The 14,374-nt window shown below is 37.1% G+C and overlaps 1 long non-coding RNA gene across 3 annotated transcripts; it reads right to left on the reverse strand.

The window, feature by feature from the left end:
- Positions 1–9,412: 9,412 nt before the first annotated feature.
- LOC136070537 (uncharacterized) lies at positions 9,413–13,383 on the reverse strand. 3 transcript variants are annotated; one of them, XR_010631759.1, is made up of 4 exons: positions 12,109–13,383; positions 11,747–11,956; positions 11,187–11,331; positions 9,413–10,085 (listed from the first exon to the last, which is right to left on the reverse strand). It is a non-coding gene; the product is annotated as an uncharacterized LOC136070537 (long non-coding RNA). The 3 variants fall into 3 exon arrangements; XR_010631760.1 differs by lacking the exon at positions 12,109–13,383 and having other exon boundaries at positions 11,819–12,100; XR_010631758.1 differs by lacking the exon at positions 12,109–13,383 and having other exon boundaries at positions 11,747–12,100.
- Between the last annotated feature and the right edge of the window lie 991 nt (positions 13,384–14,374).

Raw genomic sequence — 14,374 nt, forward strand, 5'->3', positions numbered from 1 at the left:
CATGAGGTGAATCTCACCACTGGGGGATTTTTATCCCGTGGTTGTACTCATGAACCTTATCGCTATATTGGGATTTTTTTACCTTGTTGGGGGTTTTTAACCTTGCGACTTAAACTTTAAGTTTTCACAACTTAGGTTCGGATTTTAATCTCGTCATTATTACTGACGGGATTTCTATCCTTGTGATTTAAACTTAGAGTTTTTACCACTTGGATTTCTAACCTCGTCATTAATTCTGACGAAGTTTTTTAACCTTGTGATTTAAACTTAGAGTTTTCGTCACTTAAGCTTGGATTTTAATCTCGTCATTTTTATTGACGGGATTTTAATCCTTGTGATTTAAACTTATAGTTTTTATCATTTAAGTTTGGATTTTAATCTCGTCATTCTTAATGACAGGATTTTCATCCTTGTGATTTAAACTTATAGTTTTTATCACTAAAGTTTGGATTTTAATCTCGTCATTCTTATTGACGGGATTTTTATCCTTGTGATTTAAACTTATAGTTTTTATCACTTAAGTTTGGATTTTAATCTCGTCATTTTTATTGACGAGATTTTCATCCTTGTGATTTAAACTTATAGTTTTTATCACTTAAGTTTGGATTTTAATCTCATCATTCTTATTGACGGGATTTTTATCCTTTCCCCCTCTTTTCGGTTTAAAGGAAGTTGTTTGCCTTGAGGTGTTTGTTATGATATACAATGAAAGTAATTCTGAAAACATCTGGTCTGTTTTATTCGTCCTTGCTCATAAAGATGAGTTACAAGGACATAAACTTATGAAAACACAAAAGTGCGACATGTAAAGTACCGAATAGAAAATCAATACTGAATAGAAAATAAAAAAAGTGCATAATGAAAAATTAATTTCTCGCTTATTTGTATGTAAATAAACGAGATGTCTCGAATCTCAAAACTTATTAAGGCTGAATCTTCGTTCTCTTTACTGATGATACTTCTTGAGATGTTTTGCATTCCATGGACGAGGTAAAGGCTTCCCTTTCTCGTCTTTTAGGTAGTAACTACCCCTTCTTGAGTAACGGACGACCTTGTACAGGCCTTCCCAGTTAGGGCCTAGCTTTCCGTCGTTTGGATCTTTGGAGGCTTGTGAAACCTTCCTTAGGACCATGTCTCCTGGGTTGAACCGCTTTAGCTTAACTCTCCGGTTGTACTACTTCATCATCCTCTCTTGATATAGTGTCATCCTCTGTGAAGCATCGTCTCTGACTTCAGGTAAACAATCCAAGGCTAACTTGAGGCCTTCGTCATTTCTTTGCTCATCATACCAGGCTTTTCGAATGCTTGACATTCCAATCTCCACAAGGATCACCGCTTCAGTTCTAAAAGTTATCTTGAAAGGAGTTTCACCCGTCAGGGTCCTTGCCGTTGTTCTGTATGCCCACAAAACTGCTGGGAGCTCGCTAGGCCATGCCCCCTTTGCCCCCTCAAGTCGGGTTTTGATCAGTTTGAGCAAGGTCCGATTTGTAACCTCTATCTGACCATTGGCCTGTGGATGACCAGGTGAGGAGTAATGGTTCTTTATCCCTAACTCTCTGCAGAAGTCTCTGAACTTTCTATTGTCAAATTGTTGTCCGTTGTTAGAGATGATAATGCGGGGGATTCCGAATCGGTAGATAATATTCTTCCATACGAAGTGTTGTATCTTCGCCTCTGTTATAACTGCACGAGGTTCTGCTTCCACCCACTTTGTAAAATAATCAATGGCAACGACGAGAAACTTTACCTGTTTCTTACCACGAGGTAGGGGGCCCATTATGTCGATTCCCCATGTGGAGAATGGCCAAGGCGAAGTTATGCTGGTCAAATGCTCGGCTAGGACATGTTGCACATTCCCAAACCGTTGGCATTTGTCACACTTCTGGAAGACTTGAGCTGCATCCTTCTACATTGTTGGCCAAAAGTATTCTGTATGGACAACTTGACTGATGAGTGAACGTGATCCGGAATGGTTCCTACACACTCCTTTGTGGAATTCCCTTAGGACATATTCAGCATCTCTTGAGCCAAGGCACTTCAAGTAGGGTTGGGAGAACCCCTTTTTGTATAGCTCGTCGTTCAGGATTGTAAACCTGGATGATCTGATTTTAACTTTACGGGCTTGGACTGGGTCTGATGGAAGGCTTCCAGTCTTGATGTAGGTGACTATTGGATCCATCCAACTTTCTTCTGAATGCACACAACCTATTTCAGGGCCTTCGATACTTGGGAGATACTGTACTTCCAGTAGCAAATTTGGTTGTCTCTTGTGTGTAACTGACGATGCCAGCCTAGCAACCTCGTCTGCTTCAGAGTTCTCTTCCCGGGGCACCTGGATAATCTTGACATCATCAAAGTTAGAAATTAACTGATTAGCCAAAGCCAAGTACCTCTTCATTCTGTCCTCCTTAGCCTCGTATTCATTGTTCAATTGTCCAGTCACAAGTTTTGAATCAGAGTTCAATATCAGGCTCCTTACTCCAATAGCCCTTGCCACCCGCAGGCCCATCAAGGTGGCTTCATATTCCGCTTCATTATTCGTCACAGGGAATTGGAGTCTCACCCTATACTTGATGACGTTGTTTTCTGGGGAGGAGAGAATCACACCTACTCCGCCTATGCCCGATGCTGCCGATCCGTCCGTGTGTATCATCCAGTGTCCTGATTCTGGATCTTGCTCGGTCGTAGTGAATTCAGCAACAAAATTTGCCAGTGCCTGGGCTTTGATTGTTGTCCTGGGCCTGTAGTCAACATCAAACTGGCTCAGTTCTACTACCCATTGAACCATTCTTCCTGCTGCGTCTGGTCTGCCCATGGCATTCCGCAGTGACTGGTCTGTTATTACCAGTATTGTGTGCGCTTGGAAGTAAGGACGGAGTTTCCTCGACGCAACAATCAAAGCAAAGGCTAGCTTCTCTATCCTGGGATATTTTGCTTCTGCCCCCTGGAAAGCTTGGCTTATGTAGTAGACTGGTCTTTGAACTTGGACTTCTTCTCTGATAAGTGCCAAGCTCACTACTGTTTCAGAGACGACTAGGTACAAGAATAAATCTTCCCCCTCGACGGACGGACTTAACAATGGTGGTTTGGACAAGTAGCTTTTGAGAGCTTGGAAAGTCGCTTTGCATTCGTCTGTCCAATGGAAAGCCTGCTTCAGAGTCTTGAAGAATGGGAGACATTTGTCCGTCGCTCTGGACACAAACCTATTCAAGGCTGCTATGCGTCCTGTCAACCTCTGAACTTCTTTCACACTCCTTGGTGACGTCATATCTAATATGGCTTTGACCTTTTTGGGGTTAGCCTCTATACCCCTCTGTGAGACCATGAAGCCCAAGAACTTGCCAGATGACACTCCAAATACACACTTGGCTGGATTCAGCCTCATTTGGTATTTCCTTAATACATCGAAAGCTTCCTTGAGGTTGTCTAGATGCTGCTCGGCTTTTCTACTCTTCACTAGCATGTCATCAACATAAACTTCCATATTTCTCCCGATCTGCCTCGAGAACATCTAGTTTACTAACCTTTGGTATGTAGCTCCTGCGTTCTTCAGACCGAAAGGCATGACCCTGTAGCAATATAACCCCTAGCTGGTAACAAATGCAGTCTTCTTCTGGTCTTCTTCACTCATGCGGATCTGGTTATAGCCCGAGAACGCATCCATGAAAGTTAGTAATTCATGGCCTGCTGTTGAGTCCACCAGTTGATCAATCCTAGGGAGGCGAAAGCTGTCCTTAGGGCAGGCTCGATTAAGATCTGTAAAATCCACACACATGCGCCATTTCCTGTTGGACTTTTTCACCATGACGACGTTGGCCAACCACTGTGGATAATATACCTCCCTAATGAATCCAGCTGTCAAAAACTTCTCTACTTCCTCCATAATTGCTTTGTTCCGTTCTGGGGCGAAAACTCGTCGTTTCTGTTAGACGGGCTTTTTGGCAGGGTCGACATTCAACTTATGCTCTATGACCTCGTTTTCTATCCCCGGCATATCTTTGTGGGTCCAAGTGAAGACATCTAGATTTTGCTTGAGGAACTCCACAACTTTGCTCTTCAAAGCAGTGCTAAGTCCTGTCCCCACCTTCGTCACTTTCGTCGTGTCCCCATCTACCAGGTGCACTTCTTCTAGCTCTTGGGATGATTCTTTTGATTTCTTTTCCACTACCCATGCATGGTTTTCTTTTGAGGCCAGGACTGCTTGGTAACATTCCCTAGTCAACAGTTGATCTCCACATATCTGACCTACCCCATTTGGAGTCGGAAACTTCACCTTCAAGCAGTAAGTCGACGTTACTGCTTTGAGCTTGTTCAATGTGGGTCATCCCAAGATGACATTGTAGGACGACGGGCAATCGACGACCAAGAAGTCCGCTTGAAATGTCACCTATGCTGTGTATGTTCCAACTGTAACGGATAACATGACGATTCCCCTTGGGTAAATTTTATCTCCGTTGAAACTGACCAGGGGAGAATTAAAGGATCTAAGCCTCTTGGGATCCAATTTCAATTGTTGGTAGGCCGTCATATACATTATATCTGCCGAGATTCCATTGTCCACTAGCACTCTCCTCGTGGCAAATCCTTCTACCTCCAAAGTGATGACAAGTGGATCATCATGAGGTTGCTTTATTCCACTTGCATCCCGCTCAGAAAATTTGATGTTGTCATCATATGACCGTTGATACTTCTGGGACGGATGTTTCATATGAACACTGTTGACCTGTCTGCAGTACGTTTTCTTCAAAGACTTGTATGAACCTCCTGATACTGGCCCCCTAGCTCTTGGGATTTTTATCCTTATGATTTAAACTTATAGTTTTTAGCGGATCTGGTTTTTTTTTTTTTTGTAATTGCTGACATGTAATAGATCAAAGTAATAAATGCAAATAAAAAATTATTTTATGACAATTGCAACTCTAGCTAGATCCCACACGTGACTCCTGCTTGAAAGAGCTCCGTGTCTCTTTTCCCTTTCTTGTGATATGCCTTCTGAATCCACCCTCCACCGCAACTCTAGCTAGATCCCACACGCGACTTCTGATGATATGCCTTCTAAATCCACCCTCCGCCGCTCCAGGCACTCCTATAAAGTTCGAAAAAAGCCCACGCGTTTTCTTGAAAGTAGTCATCTTTTTTAGTCTTTTACCATTCCCTTGATATCAACATTTTCTTTTTCCTACCAATTTCCTCTCTTTTCCCTTTCCTGTGATTCCCCCAAAAACAATTCCGCAACAGGCGTGCATAGTACTTTTTGTCCAAAATTCCACTCTCTTCCTACTTTCTAGCAATGCTAGAGACATCGAATTTTCGCAACTTTTTTTTTTTATTATTATATAATTTGTTCAGTCAACAAAATATAATTGTTGCCGACATTATTTTCATCTACACCATTATTATTATTATCACTTTTTATGGCACACTAATTATAAATTTTCATCTCAACAAGTTTGATGTATAAGAATTTTTACTATCTTTCAACTCAATTGAGCCTACCATAACAAAAAATGAAATAAAGCTGTAAATAAGCCTAGTTGTTTATAATCAGCTTGAGCACGGCTTGATAAAAAACTTGTTTATATTCATTTGTTTAAAAAATAAATCAAGTTCAAACTTTAAGTTTAAGTTCGATAATAAAAAAAAACAAAGTTCAAACATAATAATATGTTCATGAACAAACACGTGAACATAAAGACTCGATTTAACTATATATAATATTATAATTTTATATACACATTAGTCCAAAAATATATTTTTATAGACTTTAAATTGAATTGTATAAGTTTGTCAATAGGTTCATATGACATACACTATTATTTGTAACTTATTGATTACAAATGGTCTATTCATATTAAAAATTGATAGAATTATGAAGAGATAAAAATATTTTAGTCATGGTTTCATAATATATATATATATATATATACATAAAAGAAAATAATAAGTTAATCAAGCAGCTTGTGAAAAGACTCAAGCTTGCTCAACAAGAAAATGAGCCAAGCTTGAACATATAATTTTTTTTGGTGATGACCTCGAGCTCGGCTTGTGTTCAAAAAAAAAAAAAAATGAATGAACAAAGCTTGAATTTTAAACACTTGGCTCAGCTCATTTACAATCTTAAAAGGAAGAAGAGAATGTGTGAAAACACTGTTGACAAATTTGGTGTCTATTAATTTATTGTATATCAATATGCTAGCTAAAAGAAAAAGTAAACTTTGATCCTTTTTTTTCCATTGTAAATAAATTTTACAATAAGTTTTGAGTCACAAAATATTTTAAAATAAATTTCACAAATATCAAGATAACAAGTTATTAATAATAAATAATAAAATAGCATGAATAATATACTCATATGAGAATTAATAATATTCTATCAACTCAACGGTTCTAAAATTTATTGTTAAAATTTTGTAGTATTACTCAAAATCTTATACTTCCTAACATAGACACAAATAAGTCCACTTACTATCGTATATGCGTTGAAAGATGTAAGGGCACAACACATGAAATGCAATGTTATAGCTTCAATCTAGTTTTGTTTTGGCAAAATATAGATTGAAAATGCATTTCATCAACGATGAAAACCATAAATCCCGCTACAATCAACCCTGACTATGCTATAAACTTAGTATCCTATATTTTATGAAAAACATGTCCCAAGCCTGAAGAAATGAGGTTTGTGATATCTCCAATTATTATATAATCAATCTCCAATATCTCCAAGGTGTTATAATCAAGCTATATGCCACACTCATCACTTCCTATATGATGCGTGTCGGTTGCATATAGAGATTAGTATTTGTTCTGATATTAGTAGAGTAAGTTAAAAGCTGATTCAGTTTCATATATCTGTTATAACTGTTCAACATGCCACACTCATCACTTCCTCTCTCTCTCTCTCTGTTTTTTTGACTGAGCAATGTGCTGCGACCATTTTGGGCCTTATCTCCACATTCTATTTAGGCTTTCTCTTAACATTTTTTTTTGGTGGGCCTAAATTGCAAAAACCCATTAGAATATAAGACAGTTCCACTGTTTCTGCTTTATTTTAAAAGATAATAATGCCCTCCTTTTAATTTTTTGTAATAAGCACTTTATCTCCGTTAGTCTTTTGTAAGATGGGAGAAAAAAAAAATTACCTATTTATTTTGTATCCAAACCCAAACTAAATTGACCTTAATTCTTTTATCAAAATAAATAAATTGACCTTAATACCCGCCAAACTTTGTTAAGAAGTACAAATGTCAGTCATTTTATATTTTATTATTCAAATTGTTATGTAATTTGCTCCTTTGACTTATAAAAAAATACATCTATACATATAGATGTATAGATGTATAATTTGCTCCTTTGATTATGTGAATTTTTTAAAATACTTAGAGCATTCGCATCAGTATTTGTATTTTACATATCCATTTTTACACTAAGAACCTACTTTTTCTATTTTACACTACCACTTTTACGAAACACCCACATCAGCTCATTTATTTTACCAGTTATTTTAATAAAATATTCATTCCTCTCATTTTTTTATTATTTCCCTCAACTCCCACTAATATAAGCGCGTATCTCTCTCTCTCTTTTCATTTTTCTGAACAGCTCTCTCTCTCTCTCTCTCTCTCTCTCTCTCTCTCTCTCTCTTCTGCCTTCTCTCCTTATTTCTCAAAAACAAAAACCCAGCGACCAAAACCCAGTTCACGGCGACCCACGAAGTTCACGGCGACCCACGAACCAAGCGGAGCTTCACGGCGACCCACGAACCGAGGTTCACGGCGACCCACGAACCGAGCTCCGACGACCCACGGTCAGACAAGCACCGATCGGACAGCAAAACCCAACTCTATACCCGATCTCCAACAAAACCCAGTCTCCAACAAGCACCGATCTGATCTCCGAGCAAGCACCGGTCAGATCTCCGAGCACCGATCTCCAGCAAGCACCGATCTCCAGCGTGGGTTTGTCTGTGTTCTTTGTGTGTGGGTTTGTCTGTGTTCTTTATGTGTGGCTGTGTTTGTGTTTGTGTGCATCTGATGAGGAGAAGAGGATGAGGATGTGTGGCTGTGTTTGTGTTTGTGTGCATCTGATGAGGAGAAGAAGATGAGGAGGTGAGGTAGTTGTACACGGAGAGAAGAGAGAGAAAAATTGGTGCGAATTTATATTAATAAAATAATAAATACATGAGCTACAGTAACTGTGTATATATACACGGTTACTGTAGCTCATGGATAAATATAGATGATTATAACAGACTTTGGAAGCACTGATGTGGAGCAATTTTGATATAAAATGTGTAAAAATAGTAGTTTTTTCTATTATACATGAGTTTTCATGTACTGATGTGAATGCTCTTAAATAGTAATTAAATAAATTTTTTAACATTTTATATTACATTTTTTTTTTTGTTGGTTTAAAAATTGCTCTTCTTATCCTCCGAGAAGAAAAATTGTTGATTTTTTTTTTTTAAAGGAAAGTTAAGTTTTTTAGTTTTATTTTTTTTATTTATGTGTTATTAAAATCTATTTTTCAATTTTCTTAACCAAAAAAAAAATCTCATTTAAAAATTAAGAATTTTTTTTTTTTGAGAAGCTAAAAATTAAGAAAATTGGTTGAGCTTTTAGTCGGCATAGAATCCGAAGGTAAAGTGGGATTTGGAGTAAGGTGGTGAATCTGGTGGTGTGGTTGGTTGGTTTTGTCAAGTGACTCTTTCTCTCTCTCTCTCTCTCTCAAACATTCCCTTGTTTTTTTTTTTTTTTTTTTTTTTTTTTTTTTTCTCCCAGCTTTCATTTTCTCCACTCCATGAATAGTGTGGGTATCAAGTGATAGAGATTGACGAAGTGGGGATTTTTCTTTAGGTTGTGTTCTTATGGCTGTTCGGCAGAGGCAGAGAGCTTCACTGGGGATTAAGTCTGATTTGGGAAAGGTCACTACCTGCGCGCCAGAGGTAGGCGAGGATCTTGAGATGGTTGATGATGATGGTGGTGGTTAGAGAGAGAAGTGGGATTTTCTTTAGGTTGATGATGGTGGCTGTTGGTTGTGAGGCAGAGGAAGAGAGCTAGGGATTTCAGCCTGATTTGGGGAAGACCTGCGCGCCAGAGGTAGGTGGTAGGTGGTAAGTGCACTAAAAATGCTTCACGTGATTTATCACGTGAGCTTGAATCTGATTTCTTCCTTATTTTATTCACCAGGGTTAAAAAATAATAATATTTTATAGCTCCCGTCTATTCCCCCGTTAATTGGTGACAGAATGGGGCTTGAAGGACTAAAATAAAAAGCGTAAATTGGTTTTAGGGACTAAATGTGGAAAAAATAAAATTTAGGGACTAAAATGGAAAAACTTCAAAATGTAGGGACTAAAAGTGCATTTACGCCTATTATTTAACAAATACGATAAATTAAAACATTACATGAAATTGGTAAATTCAGTTCTTTTGTATTAAACTTTCTAGAAAACTGAGTCAAGTAGTTGTTTTCGCGTCAAATTAATACTTTTTTTGCAATGTTGGCAACAAAGTAATGCTTATTACAACACAAAAGTAGGGTATTGACTAGCTGCCAATTATCAATAGCTGTGCACACCCTAACAGGCCTCTTTGGTCTTTTCAAGGCACTTGTCTAGGTCAATAACCCGGCCTTCTACTTGTCGGCAAACAGGTTCCTCTTTTTCACATTTAAATGTTCATGTCAGTGAGTTATACACACATGAAGAAAAAAAAAGGATATTTCTTTTCCTATAGTTCATAAGAATTTGGACAAAAACTAAATGTTTGTATGACCAAAGCAGTTCCAAGGCCAACAAGCACGTTAAACATTGCCCTAGCAAAGAAGTCAGCCATGGACATTCCTGCTGACCTGCTTTGGCAACTTCCATATCAGCAATCAGATCCCATACTGAAGTTCCCAATTTTTAGTGCTGTGAGCCCAATAAGTGCAGGCAGCAATTCCAGAAGTGCTCCAAGCGATGCCAGTCAGTTAAGGAGTTCCCCAAAAGTAGTGGATATCCAGGACACAATCATAACAAATGCCATGAGCAGTACAGGCATCTGCTCAGTTTTTGGGGGCCTCTTCTTGTATTATAAAGTGAAGAACTGCAAGAGAGGAGCTGGCCAAGATTAGTATCAACTAGTGAGAGAAGTGGGTGTGTGGAAGGGGGAAATCAAGGGGATGATCAAATGGCATGAACTAGTTGCAAGTATTTAAATAGCCTAGGGGGCATAGAGCAATATTGGTTCATGCATACAATTTTCTCCATTCTAAAAGTGTCATTTGCACAATTGTGAGCTTTAAAAGAAATGAGAGGAACTACCCATACTTGAGATTTGCATATGCAATTAAAAGAGAACATCAGCACCTATCAATTAAACAAATGTACTTCATTTCTGTAAAAATAAAACAATCTCAAATATAACAAAAACAGATGATACTTCCTGAAATAAATATTGCTATAAGATAAAATAGAACATATGTAATTTATATCAGCCTTATTGCATTTACTTCCTAGTTAATTAACGAAGTAAGAAGTGAAATGAACTACAATCACTTACAGAAAAATAAACCATCAGGCCAGTCCAAATAAGTATTCACAAGGCCAAGTAGCTTGTGCTCATTTCTCTGCAACACTTATTTATATTGTATCTGTGTGTCTATTGGGGGGGGGGGGGGGGGGGGGGGGTGGGGGTGGGGGGGGAGGGTGTTAGGGGTGCTTATTTCTCCTCTAATATGAACAAGTTTGCAAACATGTCTTATCAACAAGAGCTACTTAAGTCATAACTGGCTTTGCTTACATTCAGCAGAAAGCATTTTACTGATTCTTGTAGAAAGCAGCAAATCAGCAAATGGTTGGTGATCCAAAGAGTGGCTAAAAGCGAGATAGGGATATATAAATGTTGGATATAGTAAAGGGTAATTTTTCTAAAAAATTTTATGAAATTCTAGTGGGGATAGAGCTCCAGCTATATTTGCATAGACTAATAAGAAGGAAAAGGGGGGAGGGGGAAGTTTGGTTGCCTATAACTCTTTCCTGTTTTATGCACAACCAAGAATAATAAATAAGTAATTAGATCTTTGTGTAAACAAGATAATCACTACTGAAAACAAGTTCAATATAAGCACAATACCGGTAGCATACATTAAAATGCAATGACAAATGCAACATTTCTACAGATCCATGACGGGATATAAAAACACACCCATATTTACTTGACTCATCTTCAAGGTCTATATCATGACTTGTTCGGCGGTTTCTTTCATCTGATGTTGCATTTGCATGTATCAAGCACAATTCATTGAAGATCATAAAGGCTTTATTCTGTACAACTGCACCTCCAGGTGATCCTGCATGTATATTATGTCAGTTCACTATCACACAAAAGGCAGAGATCAAATCAAAATGTGAACAAAAAACTAGTGTAACAATCACTTGCTATGACCATTTGTTTAGTATCATCCCAAGAAAATCCATTTTGACGAAGGACGATTCTTTCTGTTTATCCCTAATTTTCTACCGTCCTGCATCATGTCTCATCCTTTGTCCTAAATTTCCCCTTCCCCCCCTCTCTCTCTCTCTGTCCAACGGCATCATTTTATGTCCTACATCTAAAATACTTCACTTCTTTTCTTTTTTATTTTTATATTAGTGACGTGACAGGTTAAGATCATTTTGCAAAGTATTCAATAAAAGCTCAAAATATGTTTTAATAAATTCCATCTATATAACAAACTAATCATATAATTGCCAATGTATGCGTACATATGTCAAAGCAATAGTCCTTCAGTCTTAGTGCCACCTGAATAACAAAAGCCACAAGAATATTATAGGTACCTCTGACAATCTTGTCATTTGCTAAGAAGCTACTTTTTCTTTTCGTTTTATGGTTAGTGGTTTGCTAATAAGCCTTGCATGTACAAAAGCCAAATCAGACACATTCTTGATGTTGCACAAATACCATTATAATGGAATCTGCAAATCCCAGAATTAATCAAAACATAGACACCAGTCAATCAGGATGCAGATAATCAAAGGTCTTTAGCATCCAAAAATCCCCTTCTTTTAATTTGAGTATTGTATAGCGGTTATAGCCTAATAGCAAACTACTAAGAAGAGCAACTCACATTGACAGTGCAGAAGAATAAGATTTATTTTCAACTTCCAGCGGAAACAAAGCAACTACATCTTGATTTGATGCATGGAACTTTAAGCACATATTTATCTGTATAGAAGCCTTTCCCACTTAATGCGCAGCCTTACAAACAAATGAAAAGAATATATTTATACACTTTATTTTTATATTTTATGAATAGTTTACACTCTTTATATCGCTTGCGATCTTCAACTCATGTTGATAATTTTTACCACTTGATGTGGTTATATAGTCTGGAGTTATTTAGTGGAGCTAATGTGCTGTAGTTATCTTATCTGTAGACTAACCAATACACATCTTCTTCCTTAAGCCCACTTCCAGTCTTACATATTCAACCTTCTACCTATGACCTTTTCAGTATAAAAAAAATACAGATTTAGACCTGCTTTGGCAACAGCCATTGTTTGTATTTGGATAAACATTGAACTTGAAATCAGTACAGACCCCATCAAGCTCAATAACAGGAAGACAATGCAGTCACCATTCCCATAAGCATTTGGATAAACATTGGTTTTTGTATTATCAAAGCTGTTCCAAGCCCAACAAGCATGTCAAACATTGGCTCGGCAAAGCAGCTAGCCATGGCCACTGTTGGCTGACCTGCTTTTGCAATGGTCATATCAGCAACAAAAAGCCTGATCCAATTTTCCCATATCAAATTCATAACCCATGCTATGAACAGTACAAGCATCTGATCATTTTGGGGCTAAAGTGAACAACTACAAGGGGAGCTGGCAAAAGACTACCCTAGATCAGAGAGGAAAACAGGTGCATTAAAGAAGGACAACAATAGGATGATCAAATGATTTGCAAGAATATGGAAGGGATAGGGGCCAAAGAGCAATATTGGCTGATATAAAGAAATGAGAAAAGAAGCTCCCAAAGTTTTAAGATCTGAATATGCAATTTAAAGAAAAAATTAGCAAAATCATTTGAAGAAAGCTACTTGCAGTTGATTCCTCTAAATATAAAACATTCTGAACCTGAACATGAGTTTCATGGTATGTCCCTATGCAAGGAGATTAGAAGAGAAGTACTAATAATACATAAAGTTACAGTTCCAAAATTGCTAGCATTTTCCTTTATCAGTTTTCTGTTGCTTGCTTGATTTGGGGAATATTAGGGTGGAATTTGGAAGGGATTGTTAGCTGAGGGTGAAATATATCAAGATAATAAAATAAAATTTAAAAAAATTATTGTTTTGTTAACCTTCATTTCATTAATATAAGTCTATACATCACCACAAGCTCCCATACCCCCCCCCCCCCCCCCCCCTAAAACGTAAATTCCTTCAGTAACCATTTCATGATTTAAATTCCTTTGATTGATCTTTTTTGGTTAAATTCTCATGCATGGTTGACTGTTGCCAAAAAAAAAAAAATTGGATGGCCTTTTTTGCGACTATCTGTGCACTGGAGGTTGCTCTGGAGATTGGCATAATAGATGCTATATTGGAAGGAGATTCTAAGCATGGTTTTGAAACTCAGACAGTTCAAAAAACTTGGCAAGAGAGATGTTTAAGGCTTTTGAGGTCAGACCAAAGTCAAACTGAGGTTGAACCGTGATGATGTCATAATTAAATTAATAATGATTTAAAATGCAAAAGTAATAATTAAATTAGTAAAACATTGATATTATATATTATTTTCGTATATATAAATTTAATTATTTGGTAAAAATTCCTATAAATTATCAAGAATTTCATTTTTTTTTTTAATCCTCAATTATAAATTATACATAATCCAATAGGACTTAGCCCATTTTATAATTAATAAAAACAATTAAACAATGATAACTACTAAAGAGGAAATGACGTGAGAAGGGGTCTTTTTAAATTTCTTATACTTTTAAATTGTCTAAGCTAAGTCCAATCCGTTTTTCCTTTTTTGTTTCTTTTTTTTTTCTTCCCTTCTTCCCACCATTTGATTGATTGATTTATCTCCTCAACTGTTTATAATTCTACATCTTTATCTCTTTCTTTTTTCCTTTTTCTTTTTTTATATTACTATCTTTAATTTTTCTCATCCACACAATGCCTTTTTTACTTTCTCAATGCCTACACATTTCTTCAGGTTTTCCCTCTTCTCTCTCTCTCTCTCTCTCTCTCTCTTGATGAACCCTCTTCTCTCTTTCTTCTTCACAAATCTCCTCACAAAACTCTTCCTCTGCCTCCTTCTCAGTCTCACTCATGAAAACAATTATGATTTTTTTTTTGGTCAAAAAATCTTGCAGAGCAT

The sequence above is a fragment of the Quercus suber genome, unplaced genomic scaffold (assembly GCF_002906115.3).
Source record: "Quercus suber isolate HL8 unplaced genomic scaffold, Cork oak 2.0 scaffold_240, whole genome shotgun sequence".
Classification (NCBI taxonomy): Eukaryota; Viridiplantae; Streptophyta; class Magnoliopsida; order Fagales; family Fagaceae; genus Quercus; species Quercus suber.